The sequence below is a fragment of the Ictidomys tridecemlineatus genome, unplaced genomic scaffold (genome assembly GCF_052094955.1).
Source record: "Ictidomys tridecemlineatus isolate mIctTri1 unplaced genomic scaffold, mIctTri1.hap1 Scaffold_89, whole genome shotgun sequence".
Taxonomy (NCBI): domain Eukaryota; kingdom Metazoa; phylum Chordata; class Mammalia; order Rodentia; family Sciuridae; genus Ictidomys; species Ictidomys tridecemlineatus.
This window is the reverse complement of record NW_027526129.1, coordinates 1,087,346-1,101,757: the sequence shown is the minus strand read 5'-3', so window position 1 is coordinate 1,101,757 and position 14,412 is coordinate 1,087,346. Positions and strand designations below refer to the sequence as shown.

General features: G+C 34.9%; 1 non-coding gene and 1 pseudogene across 2 annotated transcripts in view; one reads left to right on the top strand and one right to left on the bottom strand.

The window, feature by feature from the left end:
* LOC144374801 (transport and Golgi organization protein 1 homolog) overlaps nt 1-14,412 on the bottom strand; it is a 77,292-nt pseudogene that overhangs the window by 22,727 nt on the left and 40,153 nt on the right. The window contains exon 6 of the transcript XR_013434089.1: nt 12,389-12,534. The product of XR_013434089.1 is annotated as a transport and Golgi organization protein 1 homolog (transcript). The remainder of the gene's footprint in view (nt 1-12,388; nt 12,535-14,412) is intronic.
* Nucleotides 9,282-9,388, top strand: LOC144374820 (U6 spliceosomal RNA). Its single transcript, XR_013434097.1, has one exon. It is a non-coding gene; the product is annotated as a U6 spliceosomal RNA (small nuclear RNA).

The window sequence follows — 14,412 nt, the reverse complement described above, 5'->3', positions numbered from 1 at the left end:
ACTGATATAAAATTCCTCCTATTGCTATATAACTTATCTCTTCTTTGGAAAAGAATGGTTGGATATGACTGGTGTATGTTTACCTTTTTAGAAGGTGATTCTACCACTTTATATCCCCACCAGCTGTGTACCCATCCAGTTCCTCCATCTCTTCTCCAACCACTCAGCACAATTGTCTTTAATATTAGATATTTAATAAGTGTGTAGTGGTAACTCTTATGCTTCAAAATTGCATTTCCCTGATAATTGTGTCAAGCATTTTTTAATGTATTTACTATCTGTTTATCTTCTTTGATGAAGTGTTATTTTACAGGACTATATTTTTTCTAATGCATTCTAAGAGTTCTTCATATATCCTTGATGCAAGTCTTGATAAATGCTTTACAGTAATTTCCTCCCAGCTTGTGTTTTGTCTATTTCATTCACTTCAAAGTGTATTTTGAATTAGAGGTTTTAGTTTGATGAATCCCACATTGTCAAATCCATTTTAATGCTTTTGTTGTCAAATTTAAGAAATCTTTGCCAAACCTAAGTTCAACAAAAATTTTTCTCTTATTTTTTTTTTCCTAGAGGTTTTGTAGTTTTGAGTTTAATATTTAAGTCTGTGAGTTAATTCAGGTGTCTAATGCAAGGCATGGATCAATATTTTGCATATAAATATGCAGTAATTTCAGTACCATTTGCTGAAAAAACTTTCCATTCTCTACTTGTCTTTCCATCTTTGTCAATGACTGTTGCCATATATATTGTGTATCTATCTCTGAATTCTTGGCTCTGTTTCAATATGTTTTGTCTGCAATCCTGATTACTGTAGCTTTAGAATATTTTTTTTCCTCTTCGTATGGTACTAGGGATTGAACACAGGACCTTGCATATGCTAGGCAAGTCCTCTACCACTGAGCTACATCCCCAGCCCTAGATTAAGTCTTGAAGCCACGTATTCTAGGTCTGTTGCAATCAGCTTGTCATTTTCTACAAAACTCTACAGGGATTTTGATTGGAATAATGTTGACTCTGGTGATTAAACTGGGATGAATGGACACCTTAGTCTTCTGACTCATAAATTAGGTATATCTCTCCATTTAGGTTCTCTTTAAATTCTATCAGCAATATTTGATAGTTTTTAATATATACATTTTAGTTTTTGCCATGTTTATGTTTAAATACTTCATATTTTTATTCTATTGTACATGGAAATCTTTAAAATTTCAATTTCTAATTATTCATTGTTAATATATAGAAAATATAATTGCTATTAAATGTAAATTTTATCTGTCAACCTTACAATAGCTTTTTTCTAGATCATACCAGATTGTATCTATATATATTCATGTTATCTGAAAAGAAAGAGAATTTTATTTCTTCCTTTCCAATCTGAGTGCATTTTATTTCTTTTTCTTGCCTTAGTATACTAGCTATTTCCTTACTGCACCCCAGTACAATGCTGAATAGATGTAATGAGAGTAGACATCTCTGTTTGGTTTCTAATCTTGGGGAAAAGTATTCAATTATCAACCATTAAGAATGAGGTTAGCTGCATTTTTTCAGAGGATGTTTTAAGCTCCCTTCTATTCCTAGTTTGTTGTTTGTTTTTCTACATCAATAATCAATGCTGAGGGGCTGAGGTTGATACTCAGTGGTAGAGCACTTGCCTAGCATGTGTGAGGCAATGGGTTCAAATCTCAGCACTGCATATAAATAAGTGAATAAAATAAAAGTCAATCAACATCTAAAAAATTTTTTAAATAATAATCAGGGCTGATTTTTTTTACATGTCGATGCGATTTATTGTCACCTACTTGTACATGCACACAAAATAACAATATAATTTGGCCAATATTACTCCCCAACATTTCCCCCTTCTGCTATGTTTTTTAAATGCTTGTTTTGTATCTCTTGAGCTAAACACAAAGATTGTGCTTTTAGGTACATCAATGTGGTAAATTTCATTGATTTTCAAATGTTAAATAAATTTTGGATTCTTGACATAAATCCCCATCATCCGTCTAGTTTTTGTCTATGATGTATTTTCCTTTTACATATTGTTGTATTTGACTTAAATTTTTGTTTAGAATTTCTGTACAGATTCATTGGAGATCCCATGAGAGGTATGTGGTTTTCTTTTCTTATTATATCTTTGTCTTGGTTTGGTGTAGTGATAACACTGGATTCATAGGAGAAATATTTCCTTGCTTTAATATTCTACAAGGGTTTAGTATTACTACTACTATTAGGAATTAGTATCATTTCTTCCTTACAGGTTTAATTGGATCACCAATAAAGCTATCTTCGTCTTATATTTTTTTCTTTCTAGAAAAGTTTTTACCTATACCTTCAATTTCTTTAATAGTCAACAAGGTTTATGAAATTGTCTGTTTTTCTTGAGTGAACATTTGCAATTTGTGGCTTAAATAGAATTTCTTCATTTCATCTAAATTGTCAAGTTAATTAACATAAACTGTTCATAATATCCCCATTATCAGTCTAGTATCTGAGAAATCTGTAGTGCTATCCCTTCTCTGGTTGCGAATATTGGTAACCCGTGTCTCCTCTTTTATTTCCCTCACTAGATGTTGATCAATTTTATTCATCTTAAAAAACTAGCTTTGGGTTTCATTGATTTTCTCTTATTTTCCTTTTTTTAAAATTTTACTGACTTATAGTCTTTATTATATCTTTTTTTCTTGCTTACTTGGAGATTAACTTATTTTTCCTTTTCTAGTTTCTCATAGTAGGAACTAAGTCAATGATTAGAGACTTATTTTTTAATAAAGCTATCTTGGGCCTGGTAGTGCTATAAATTTTCCAATAACACTTTAGTGACATTGCACAAATGGATATGTTGTTTTCAGTTTTATTCAACTCAAAATATGAATTTCTTCTCTGATTTATTTGACTCAAAAATTATTTAGCAGTGGGGGCTAAGGTTGTAGCTCATTGGTAAAGTGCTTGCCTTACATGTGTGAGGCACTGGGTTCGATCCCCAACACCACATAAAAATAAATGTACTGTGTTGTTCATTTATACCAAATATATATATATGATAGATAGATACAGTTATAGATAGATAGCAGATAGCAGCCTGGCACTTAAGTTTTCAAATATTTGAGAATTTTCCAGATTTTTCCATTATTGATTTCTCATTTTATTGTGTTCAGAGAATAAGCTTTGCCTGACTTTGAATACTTTTATATTTACTGATAATTTTTTTAAGATCCAGAATATAGTTTATCTTGGTAAATGTCCCATGTGCACTAAGCTCCTTGGGGGTTTTCTATAAATGTCAATTAATTTCAAATGGATGGATTATGTCATTCACACTTTATACAACCTTACTTTTATTTTTCGTTTTCTGCCAATTGCTGAGGAGAGGATATTGAAATCTCTAAATGTAATCTATAGGATTCATCATTTTCCTCATAATTCTATCAATTTTGATACTTCATGTATTTTGAAGGTCTAATATTAAAAGTACAAGCATTTAGGTTTATTATATAATCTTGACTGATTCGTTTATCATTAGAAAATAACTTTCTTTAGTCCTGATGATATATTTTGCCCCACAACCTCTTTTGGTTTAATGTAGCTACTCCAGATTTCCTTTGACTAGTGTTTAACATGAGATACCTTTTTCAATCATTTTAGTTTTGACTTCTTTGTGTCTTTCTATTTACAGTGTTATTCCCTTAGACATCTATTTGGGTCTTGCTTCTTTAGGCAATATGACAATCTCTGTTTTTAACTGATGTATTTAGATACTTTCCACTTAATAGGATTACTGCTGTGCATAGGTGTAAGCTTAATATAATCTTCTATTTGTTCCTTCTGTTCTTTGTTCTTTTTCTTTTCTTTCTGTCTTCTTTTGCAGAAATACCACTATTGGTATTTTTAGTGATTCCTCTATTGGCTTATTAAACTATAACTCTGTTTTCTAATCTTAGTGCTTCAGGGTTTAGAATATACATCTTTAATTTGTCACAATCTACCTTCAGATGATACTATATTACTTCACATATTCAATAAGAACGTTACAATAGTTACTACCCTTCTGAGATTTATACTGTTGTCATGTATTTTACTTTACATGTTTTCTAAGTCCCATACTACACTGATATTTGTCTTTAAACAGTCAATGACTTTTTAAAATGTTCAAATAAGAAAAATTATTTTAAATATTTATGCACACAGTCACCATTTTCAGTGTTCTTTACTCCTTTATTCCATTATTTCCATCTGCTGTCTTGGTGCAAGTGTAGGTGAATTCTTTCAGCTTGTATGTCAGTACAAGTCTTCATTTTAGAAAGATATTTCACTGGGCATGATATTATCGGCCAACATTATTACTCTTCAAATATATTAAAGGTGTCACTCCACTATGTTCTCTTATGCCTAATTTCTGACAAGAAATCTGATGTCATCCTTAGTTCTTCTCTACATAAATGTCTTCTCTAACTGCTAAGATTGCTCTTTATCACTGGTTTTGAGCAATTTATTTATGATATAATATACCTTGATATAGCTTTATTCATGCTTTTTGTACTCTAGTCCCATTTAATATCTTGGATCTGCAGATATACAGTTTTCACAAATTTTTGGCCATCATTTCTTAAAATATTTTTCTGAATACCTCTCATCGCTCAACTTGAAACTGTCCCACAGCTCACTGATGCTCTGGTTCACTTTTCTTTAACAGAAGAAATTTTCCCTGTTTCATTTGGGGTACTTCTCCTGCTATGTCCTCAGGTTCACTAACAATTTCATCACAATGCTTATTCTGGCATTAATCCCATCCACTGTGTTTATCATATATTTTCAACTCTAGAAGACTGATTTTCTTAAAATATATCTTCTATATCTCTTTTTACCTTTTTAACACACGAAATATAGTAGTAATAACTTTTTAAAAAATGCCATTACCTCATTCTAACATCTCCGCTAGTTCTCAGTTGGCTTTGATTGGATGATTCTTCTCCTCATCATTGTGGATTGTATTTTTCTTGCTTCTTTGCATGCCTGGTAAGCTTTGATTCGATGCCATACATTACGAATTACTATTCTTAATATTTCGTATACAATTAAATTACTGGAAACAATTTGATTCTCTTGGGTCTGAATATTTGTTAGGTATGACATAAATTTTAATAGTCAGTCCGAGGTAACACCCTTCTGATTATTCTACCCAACTTCCTTAGATAGTTTTTTCCAGGTGCTATTCTGGTCCCTGTGTTAGGACCTGTTCCTTCTAATCACTTAAGATGCTTTCTCTGACTTGCTAAGCAGTTTCATCACACTTATGTGCAGATCAATACCCTGCTGAACACTCAGAGAGCCTTTCACAGATTTCCAGAATTGTCTCTCAATGTAGCAACCTTCTTTTGGTACTCCACCCTGTGAATTCTAGTCACTTTGGTTTTCCTGGAATCTCAGCACCATCTCTCAATTCATGGTATCTTCTGGTTCTGCCTGACTTCCCCTTCTTTGTCATGGCTTGGGAATCTCTTAACATAGTAAAAGCTGGGGCAACTAAAGAGCTCATAGCATTTGTTCTTTATGTTTCCAGAATCATTCTTTGTTGCTTGATCTTCAATGTTACTGGATCTTCAAATTTTATGTTTGTGGGGTTTTTTTCATATTTATTTTAGTTGTTTCAGTTGGGAAGGTGAAGCCAGTACCTATATAAAGCTATCATAGCTAGATGTAAAAATCATTTGCTTTTCTTTTTCTTTTTATGGTGCTGGGGATAGAACACATGGCCTCATGTATGGTAGGCAAGTGCTCTACCACTGAGCTACATATCCCTTTTCTCATTTGCTTATTTTTTTAATAGCAGAATGCATAATGAAATAAATTTTAAAAGTTAACTATAAAAGAGAGTAACATCAGGGTAGACAGAACTGGGACAAAAGCTAGAGTTCTTTCAAAATCAGGCAGGAGAATCACAAGTTCAAAGCTAGCCTCAGCAACTTAGCAAGTCCCTACACAACTTAGTGAGAACTATCTCTAAATAAAAAATAAAGAGCCTAGGTATGTGGCTCAGTGGATAGGAGCCCTGGGTTCAATCACCAGTACCAGAAAACAGAAACAACTTATTTTCACAAATTAACTTTGGCTCTTCTAAATATTTAAATAATTGTAAAATAAACAAAAAAAATCTTTAAAAATTAATACCTAAATATTGAAAGCAAAAATAAAACAACCTGTGATATCATGTTGGTGACAAACCACAGAAATGAATTATTTCAAACATACCTTAGTGGGATATAGCTTAAAGACAAGAGAATTTCATTTCATTTCAGGAATACATTCCTGAAAGTATTTTAAACAACATAAATATAGTTGTGTGTTGCTTAATAATGGGAATAAATTCTGAGAAACACATCTTAGGCAATTTCAGTGTGTAAACATCATTGAGTATACTTATACAAACCTAGAAAATATAGCCATTTCCACACATAGGTATTCATATATGGTATATCATCACTTTGAGGATAAAAACCTATAAGATATTATTATACTGAATTCTGTAGACAATTGTCACATTGTAAATGTTTATATATCTAAACATATCAAAACACAAAAAAGATTAAAAATACTAGGTGACAAGAATTTTTTAGCTCCATTATTATGCACTAATGACCAAAATGTCATTAAGTGGCACAAGACTGTAAACAATTATATTGATGTCATTGAAAACTGGAACTCCAACATCAGAGAAAGAAAACACAAATCTAAGATAGATGAAGTGAAGTAAAATCTCTCTAGCATCCTGAATTTTCATGGGAATTATCTAAATGACATGATGAAAAATCCCCACATATTTCTGAGCTTTGTTCACTAAAAAGGCCTACAAATGACAGTCAATTTGAGCAATAAGCAATCCTAGTACTTGGAATGTAGCCTCTAAATATCATTTCCTATTGAAAGAAACCAAAGTTCTTTTAGAGAAATAGTTCCTTCAAGGTCTGGACAGGGAATGTTTAAGATGAACTTGGTACATCTCATAGTTCAAAAGCAAGGGAAACAGGTAACAATGACCACTAGGTGGTGGCAAAGGGTCCCAGGAGCCAAGATAAAGAGGCTTCTACAAGTCAAAAGGGGGAGAAATTGAGCATCAGATAAGAACAATTACTATTCCTAACTGGATTAAACACACCAAATATTTTTAAATGCATGACATCATATTGACTCTTAAATAAAAGTTAAAAAGATTTCAAAAGCCCCTTTGGGTATCATTTGATAATGCTAGAATAATACCTTACTATTCTGAAAAGTGTTTAAATGAAGAAAAGGAATCAAATGTTTATCTCCTGCCTTAATTATACAAACCGAATATCTGTGTAAAGAATAATCAATCATAGCCAGGCGCTGTGGCACACACTTGCAATCCCAGTAGCTTGGGAGGCTGAGGAGGGAAGATAGCAAGTTCAAAGTTAGCCTCAGCAAAAGTGAATTGCTAAAGCAACTCAGTGAGACCCTGTATATAAATAAAATACAAAATAGGGCTGAGGATATGGCTCACTAGCCAAGTGCCCCTGAGTTTAATCCCCAGTACCAAAAAAAAGAAAGAATAATCAATCATAATTTTTTATTTGTATAGGCATCCCAGCCTTTAAATGAAGAAAGAAAAATCCCAGCAATTCAGACCATTGCTATTTTGCAACCTGTAATATATTAGCAAATCTCACCAAGGTCACTGTTGACTAGTAGTCAAGATCAAAGGAGAGGACATGCAGATGTCAATGCAATATTTCCTATTAAATTTTCATAAGAAACAGAATTGAACCTAAACCTGACTACCAATTTCCAAGAAATATAAAGCAACAGAGAGAGACTGAGGTTGTTAGCTCAGCACTTGCCTAGAATGCATGGAGCCCGAGGTTCAATCCCCAGCACCACCAAAAAAAAAGGCAATAGAGAAAACAGGTTAAATTGTTGTACCAGGGGGATGTCATTTATTCACCCAAACTACAATATATCCTAGAAGTCCCACAAACATATTTTTTTCAATTATTGCAAAAAGTTACAACAAAAGGAGAAATCAATAGAGAGTAACTTATATGAGACTTGTTCTCCCACTGAAAGCAACCAGAAAGTTGGAATATATATATATTGGTACCAGGGATTGAACTCAGGAGCACTTGATCACTGAGCCACATCCCCAGTCTTAGCCCTATTTTGTATTTTATTTAGAGACAGGGTCTCACTGAATTACTTAGCACCTCACTTTTGGCTTTGAACTCGTGATCCTCCTGTCTCAGCCTCCCGAGCCACTAGGATTAAGGCATGTGCCATCATGCCCAGTCAAAAAAGATTTTTAAAGAGCTATTTTTCAGATAGAAAGCCACAAGGAACATGCAACTGTCACCCCTAAGAGCACCCTCTAGACCTCAGTTTGAAAAGGGGAACACAAATGGGGCACAACAGTCTCACTGAGGAGAGAGAGACCAGAGTTCCAGGAGATTAAGCAGCCAAAAATATGTAGAGAAAACTACCAGAAACATGGGAGCCACAAAGAAAAAGAGTTCCAGAAATCTGCATGGAGGTGGTCTTCAGTTTGGGGTTACATTCTAAGCAGTACCTGTGAGGGCCAAGAACAACTATAAGCTAACCAATCCCACAGTTGGCACTGAGCTGGGAGAAGTCTGGATTCCAGCTAGCCAGAGAGAGTTGACGTACAAAAACAGTATGGTCAACAGCTCATGAAGAAGTATTTGATCCTGGCATCATGGCACATATCTGTAATCCCAGCAATCAATCCCAGGTTGAGGCAGGAAGATCCCAAGTGTGAGGCTGGCAACTTATCAAGGGCCTAAGGAAGTTAGTGAGACCCTATCTCAAAAGAAAAAAAAAGTTCACTCAATATCATTAATTATCAGGAAATAAACTCACAAAGACATACCCACTAGAATGGCCCAAGTGCTAGTGAAGATGAAGTCAAGTGGAAGTCTCCTAAATTGCTGGTGGAAGTATAAAATGATTGTGGTCATTTTTTAGCATGGCTTGACAGTATCACATAAGACAAAAACATACATTAAACATAGGAGGCAATTGCACTCCTAGATATGAGTCCACTTATAGTGGCATATATATGAAACAGTACTGTAGGAAAAATGAATCTATAGTTTAAAAAAAAAGTTATCAATGGTTGCCTGGAACAGGTGGTGAAGGCACTCACTGGGAAGGATTCCAAGGAAACCCCTTTTCTAGTGAAAAAAACACTGTTCTATATCTTTATTATGGTAGTTTTTACATGGGTATCTACATTTGTTAAAACTCAGAGTGTGCTTGCTTTGGCAGCACATATACTAAAATTGGAACAATACAGAAAAAATCAGCATAGTCCCCGAGCAAGGATGACACCCACATTTGTGAAGTATTCCATAGTTTTGTGGAACCAACCCTTCAGCAGATGAATGGTACATATATGAAATGGAATATTACTTATAGCATTAAAAGAGAAAAAAATTATGGCATCTGCGGGTGAATGGGAATATCAGGTTAAGGGAAGTAAGCCAATCCCCAAAACCAAAAGCTGTATGTTCTCTCTGAAAGTGGATGCTGACCCATAATGGGGGTGAGGTGGGTGGTAAGGGGCATGGAAAGAATGGAGGAACTTTGGGCAAAGGGGAGGTAGGACAGGTGAGGGGGCAGAGGGATAGGAAAGATGGTGGAATGAGATGAACCACATTACCCGAGGTACATGTAGGACTACACGTGTTGTGTACAACTAGGAAAAGTTTTGTTCCATTTATATACAATGAATTGAAATGCATTCTGCTATCATGTATAACCAATTAGAACAAATTTTAAAAACTCACTGATATTGGCTATCAAGGAATTACTGTTAAGTTGTGTGATGGCCCGTGGGTTCATTATACTATTCTCTATGCTTTTCTTTAAAGCTTTTCTAATTAAATTTATTTTTTAACTAGTACATAGAAACAAACATTATAATTATTGAAGTAGGTAACATAACATTTTGATGCATGTATACACTATGTAACGTTTAAATCAGTTAAATATATCTACCTCCTCAAACATCATTTCTTTATGGTAAAACTTTCAAAATCTTTTTTTCTAGTATTCTAAAATATACAGTATGTTATGGTTACCTATAGTCCCCTACTATTCTCTCTGCTCTTATTTGAAAGTTTCCATGATAAAAATACTAAAAATAATTTTTAAATTAAGATATAACTTCAAATATTTAAAGGATTTCTATGTAGAAAAGAATTCAATTTTATAGAGGAAATCATGTGGAGGAAAATTTGGAGTCAATACAAGGATGAACTAGACAACAGAAGAACATATAGCCTTGTAAGAGAGTGACTCATGCTAGGAAATACTGGTGTACAGGCCTCATAACTATTCGTCAGGGCCACAGTAAAGAAAATAACAGCAATGAGTGAGAAACTAGACTAACAGCCTTCCAAGGTTTCTTCTAACACTAAGATTCTGCTAAGATTCCATTGATCAATGAATCTGATTGGTGCACATCTCCCAAACACATCAGAGCCTATTACTCTCCAGTCCTATCAGATATCATACTACTTGTTTAAGATTTTACATTGACTTGTTCATAATTTTTGCATATATTTGTTAAGTCTTTTTCTTAAGGCTTTCAAAAATCACAATCATACCTTACACCTGTTAGACTCTTTTAGTCCTCGCACAATGTCCTGTACATACTGGGCCATCAAAATGCCTTTTTAAAATCTCCTTTCAAATCAGTCTCCTAACATTGTGCCTCTTCTTTGCCACTCACGTCTATGTCTTACCTATCACCGTACAATCACTGACCATACCTGCACCACATTCATGTCCCCTGACCTAGACCTAGAGGAGGGCTCTGTGCATACCTAAAAAATATGAATAAAGAAATCCTTCCCATATCATGAGGCTGTTAACTTTCCAAGTGATGCTGATTCATTCTGATAATCAAATTATGACTGTAGAAGACTGCTTTAATCACTGGAAATATAATTATTCTAACTGCCTGGCTCGTACATACCCCTTACCCAGGTGGCTGCCACCATCATGAACAAACATGGAGCCAACTGAAAAATGATTTGTTTCTCCCCACCACATCTTTTCCACCCTGGTGGTCTTTCCTCCCCAGGTATTCATTGTCTTTATATCACCTTCTGACTGTCTACATGAGAATTAGGGCGTGTGTAGGGGTAAAACCCTTCAAAATGCCAGACACCTCACCAGACATTTTACCTTGTCAAATCATTTAATTCTTATGATTGGAGTAAGCATTATCTACATTTTTCAGATGAGGAAAACTTTTTTCAAAAGTTTAGTTATTTGCCCAAACGTCTAAATGATAACCTTGGGATTTGAAACCAGATCTACCTGGCTTCAAAATCTACACATTTTACAAGGCAAACAACAACATCATCTTTCTTACACAAGCCTTGAAATAACACAACCTACAGGAAACAACTTCAGTTGAGGAGGATTACTGTCACAATGGCCCTAGGACCATCTTATCCTCCAACCTCTAAAAGCTTTCTCATTCCTATAATTAAACTCTAAAAGTCCAATATCAACAAATACCAATAGGGGGGAGGTAAGTCCTAAAATGCTTAGATAAGCTTCTAGACAGATTAAATGTCTTGTTTGGATCATGATTTTCTTTAGAAAGATCAGCCTTAAGTGACTCTTTCTAAGAAACAGATCTAACCTAATTCCTTTCATTCTTAAAACTTTCTAAGGATCCCCACTATTAATGGTCTAATGCTACTTTGGCTCATGACTTCCTTTAAGATTTGCTGGCCTCTCCAACAGGCCCATCCCCTTCCAACTTCACACTTTACAACACCAACTATTCACATTCTCCTGCCCTCCCCAAATATCCTTTCTTCATGTTTCCATTTCTCTGAACACATTTCTTCTGACTGCCAGCTTCCCCCACCACCCCAGCCTGTCTAATCAACAACAAACCACATGTCAGACTCCTGTTTGCCCTTTGCCTGTGCTTCAAACACATCTCAACCACTTTCTGACCTTACTGATCACCCTTCCAACCATAATAAATGCATTTATGGACAATAATGTTCTACCTCTCTTTCTGCCATTATCTTACTGTGTTTCAAGTGAATGCTGTTATCTCCCTGCCAGAATGAAAGGTTCTGAGGGGAAGAACCAAGTTTTTACAGGTGTGCAAATGTCCAGCCTTGGTAGACAGCAAATCTTCCTCATGTGCTAAACCAAGTAGCCATTAAAGCCACACCCCTATGGCTTTTGTTTCAGGAGCTATCTACTCAAAGGGTCAAGAGTCATTTTCATAAAGACATTTTAAGTTTTTCACTTCATGACCAGAAGCCACTTAAAAACTAATAAATAATCAACATTCTAATTGAAGAAACTATGTCAAACTTACCATCTTAGACAAATAAAGCAAGAATGAATATAACAAGAAAAGTATGTTGTCCAAAAGGGTGGCATCTGCTGGCTCTTCGACCTTTATCTCTAGTTGGTTTTCTGTATCAGCAGCATCAACAGGAGTACCTTCTGTTATAAGTAGCTCTAAAATTGAAAGGGGAAATTGCTATTTTATTTTATGCTATAGAATAAGAATTGTCTCTCTTCAGTTTCAATATTCATCGAGTGTTTCACTAAATATATGAGTCACAGTGCCTGGAATATGTGGCTCTCCTAAAGACAATTAACACAACAGAGAAGAAAACTTCAAAATCCTAATTAGAGCTGTCAAACCCTTCAATTATAAAATGAACAATCTCCAGTCTACTCTCCACTACTTCCATGGCCATACAACTGCTACCAGAACAATATTTACTCAAGAAAAATTTTTAAAACCAGAGATATATAGACAGGGTCACATTCAAAAAACATGGATTTAGTGCTGGTGAAACTTTGTGTTTAAAATTTTAGGAAAGCTGAAAGAGAGGGAGTCTTGGTTTGCAGATTTGCAGGTGAAATGGGCCAAGGCTTAACACAGTATCTGGCACCTGGCAGAGATACTCAACAATTATTTATTGAATGGACAGATGACAACTATTTAAAAAGAACACAGTAGTACCAAGAGAGACTAAAGGGAATTGGGTACAGACCTGCATTGAGGCTCTGTGAATGAGGTAGAATTCCAGTTAGACCTGAGAGCTTGTAGGGGTGGAATTTCAGTATGAGTTACATGAGCCTGGGGTATGTTTGATTAAACAGCAGGAGTCCAGCATGCAGTTATTAAGAAGTTGGACAAGTTGCCTCTAAGGTCTTTCTCAACCCTGAGATTCTATTCACTACTATTTTTTTAAGCTTTTGCCTAATTTTTTTTTTTTAGTTTTTGATGGACCTTTATTTTATTTATTTGTATGCAGTGCTGAGAATCAAACTCAGTGCCTCATATGTTAGACAAGCGCTCTACCACTGAGCTACAACCCCAGGCCCTCCATTCACTATTGGTCTATTAATTTGACTGCTGGTGAAGTCTGCCCCATTGGCTCAGCATCTCAGCACCTGAGACACATTAAATGACATTTGGGAAGATTTTACCTATTAAAGGTCATTGACATCATTTTGTGGTGGAACTTAAAAGGCCAGGGAAATAATTCATTCTTAATTTTGTAAGTCAAGTTTTCCCTATTCTTGAAAGTTTTGGAGCATGAAAATAACAAATCGTAATGGTGCGTGATTCATTTTCATAACATTATAGAGTTAAAGACAGTTCAGAAGTCAGTAGTGTTCATATATGGATGCAATGTCTTCTGGAAAATGGGAGAACTCATATGTTATTCCTTCTCAAATTAACTGAATCCCCCCTTGCTATGAGTTCTCCTACACTCTGTGTGTGCAGATGGTGGGGGGGAGGTTCAGATCAGTGCTGCCAAGCCCTGCACTGGTGCAGGATAATGCTTATAGCTATGCTTACAGACCAGAACCTTTAAAAACACAAAATACAGTAATTATGGCTTCATAGCACCATACTGGATGGATTAAAATAAACAATTAGTCATCATCTAATTTATTGATAAAATGAGAGTGAGCAACACAAAAGTAGAATGCTGTTGATGCCATTATTGGGGATTTTTTTGAAAAGTTGTTTCTCATCTCCCACTGGATATTGTGCACTATGATGAAGTATTTGTAAGTGTCAATCTAAAATCGATTGCAGTTCTGTACTGTTTGCTGTAAGTATATAGTATAAAGATCTGTACCATTGACTGCATTTGAAAAAGTTTAATTACCATGTCCAGGAAGCAAGTCAAAACAGGACTTGAGCTATATTATATTCCATTTAGAAGAAAAGGGAAGAAAAACACAGAATTTATGAGACTATGAACAGTGATTATTCAAGCTAACTTGTACTAGGCCAGACTTTCCTGGAAGGCCTGCTAAACACAGATTGTGGGTCCCACCCCTAGAGTTTCTGGTGCTGTTTGTCTGGTT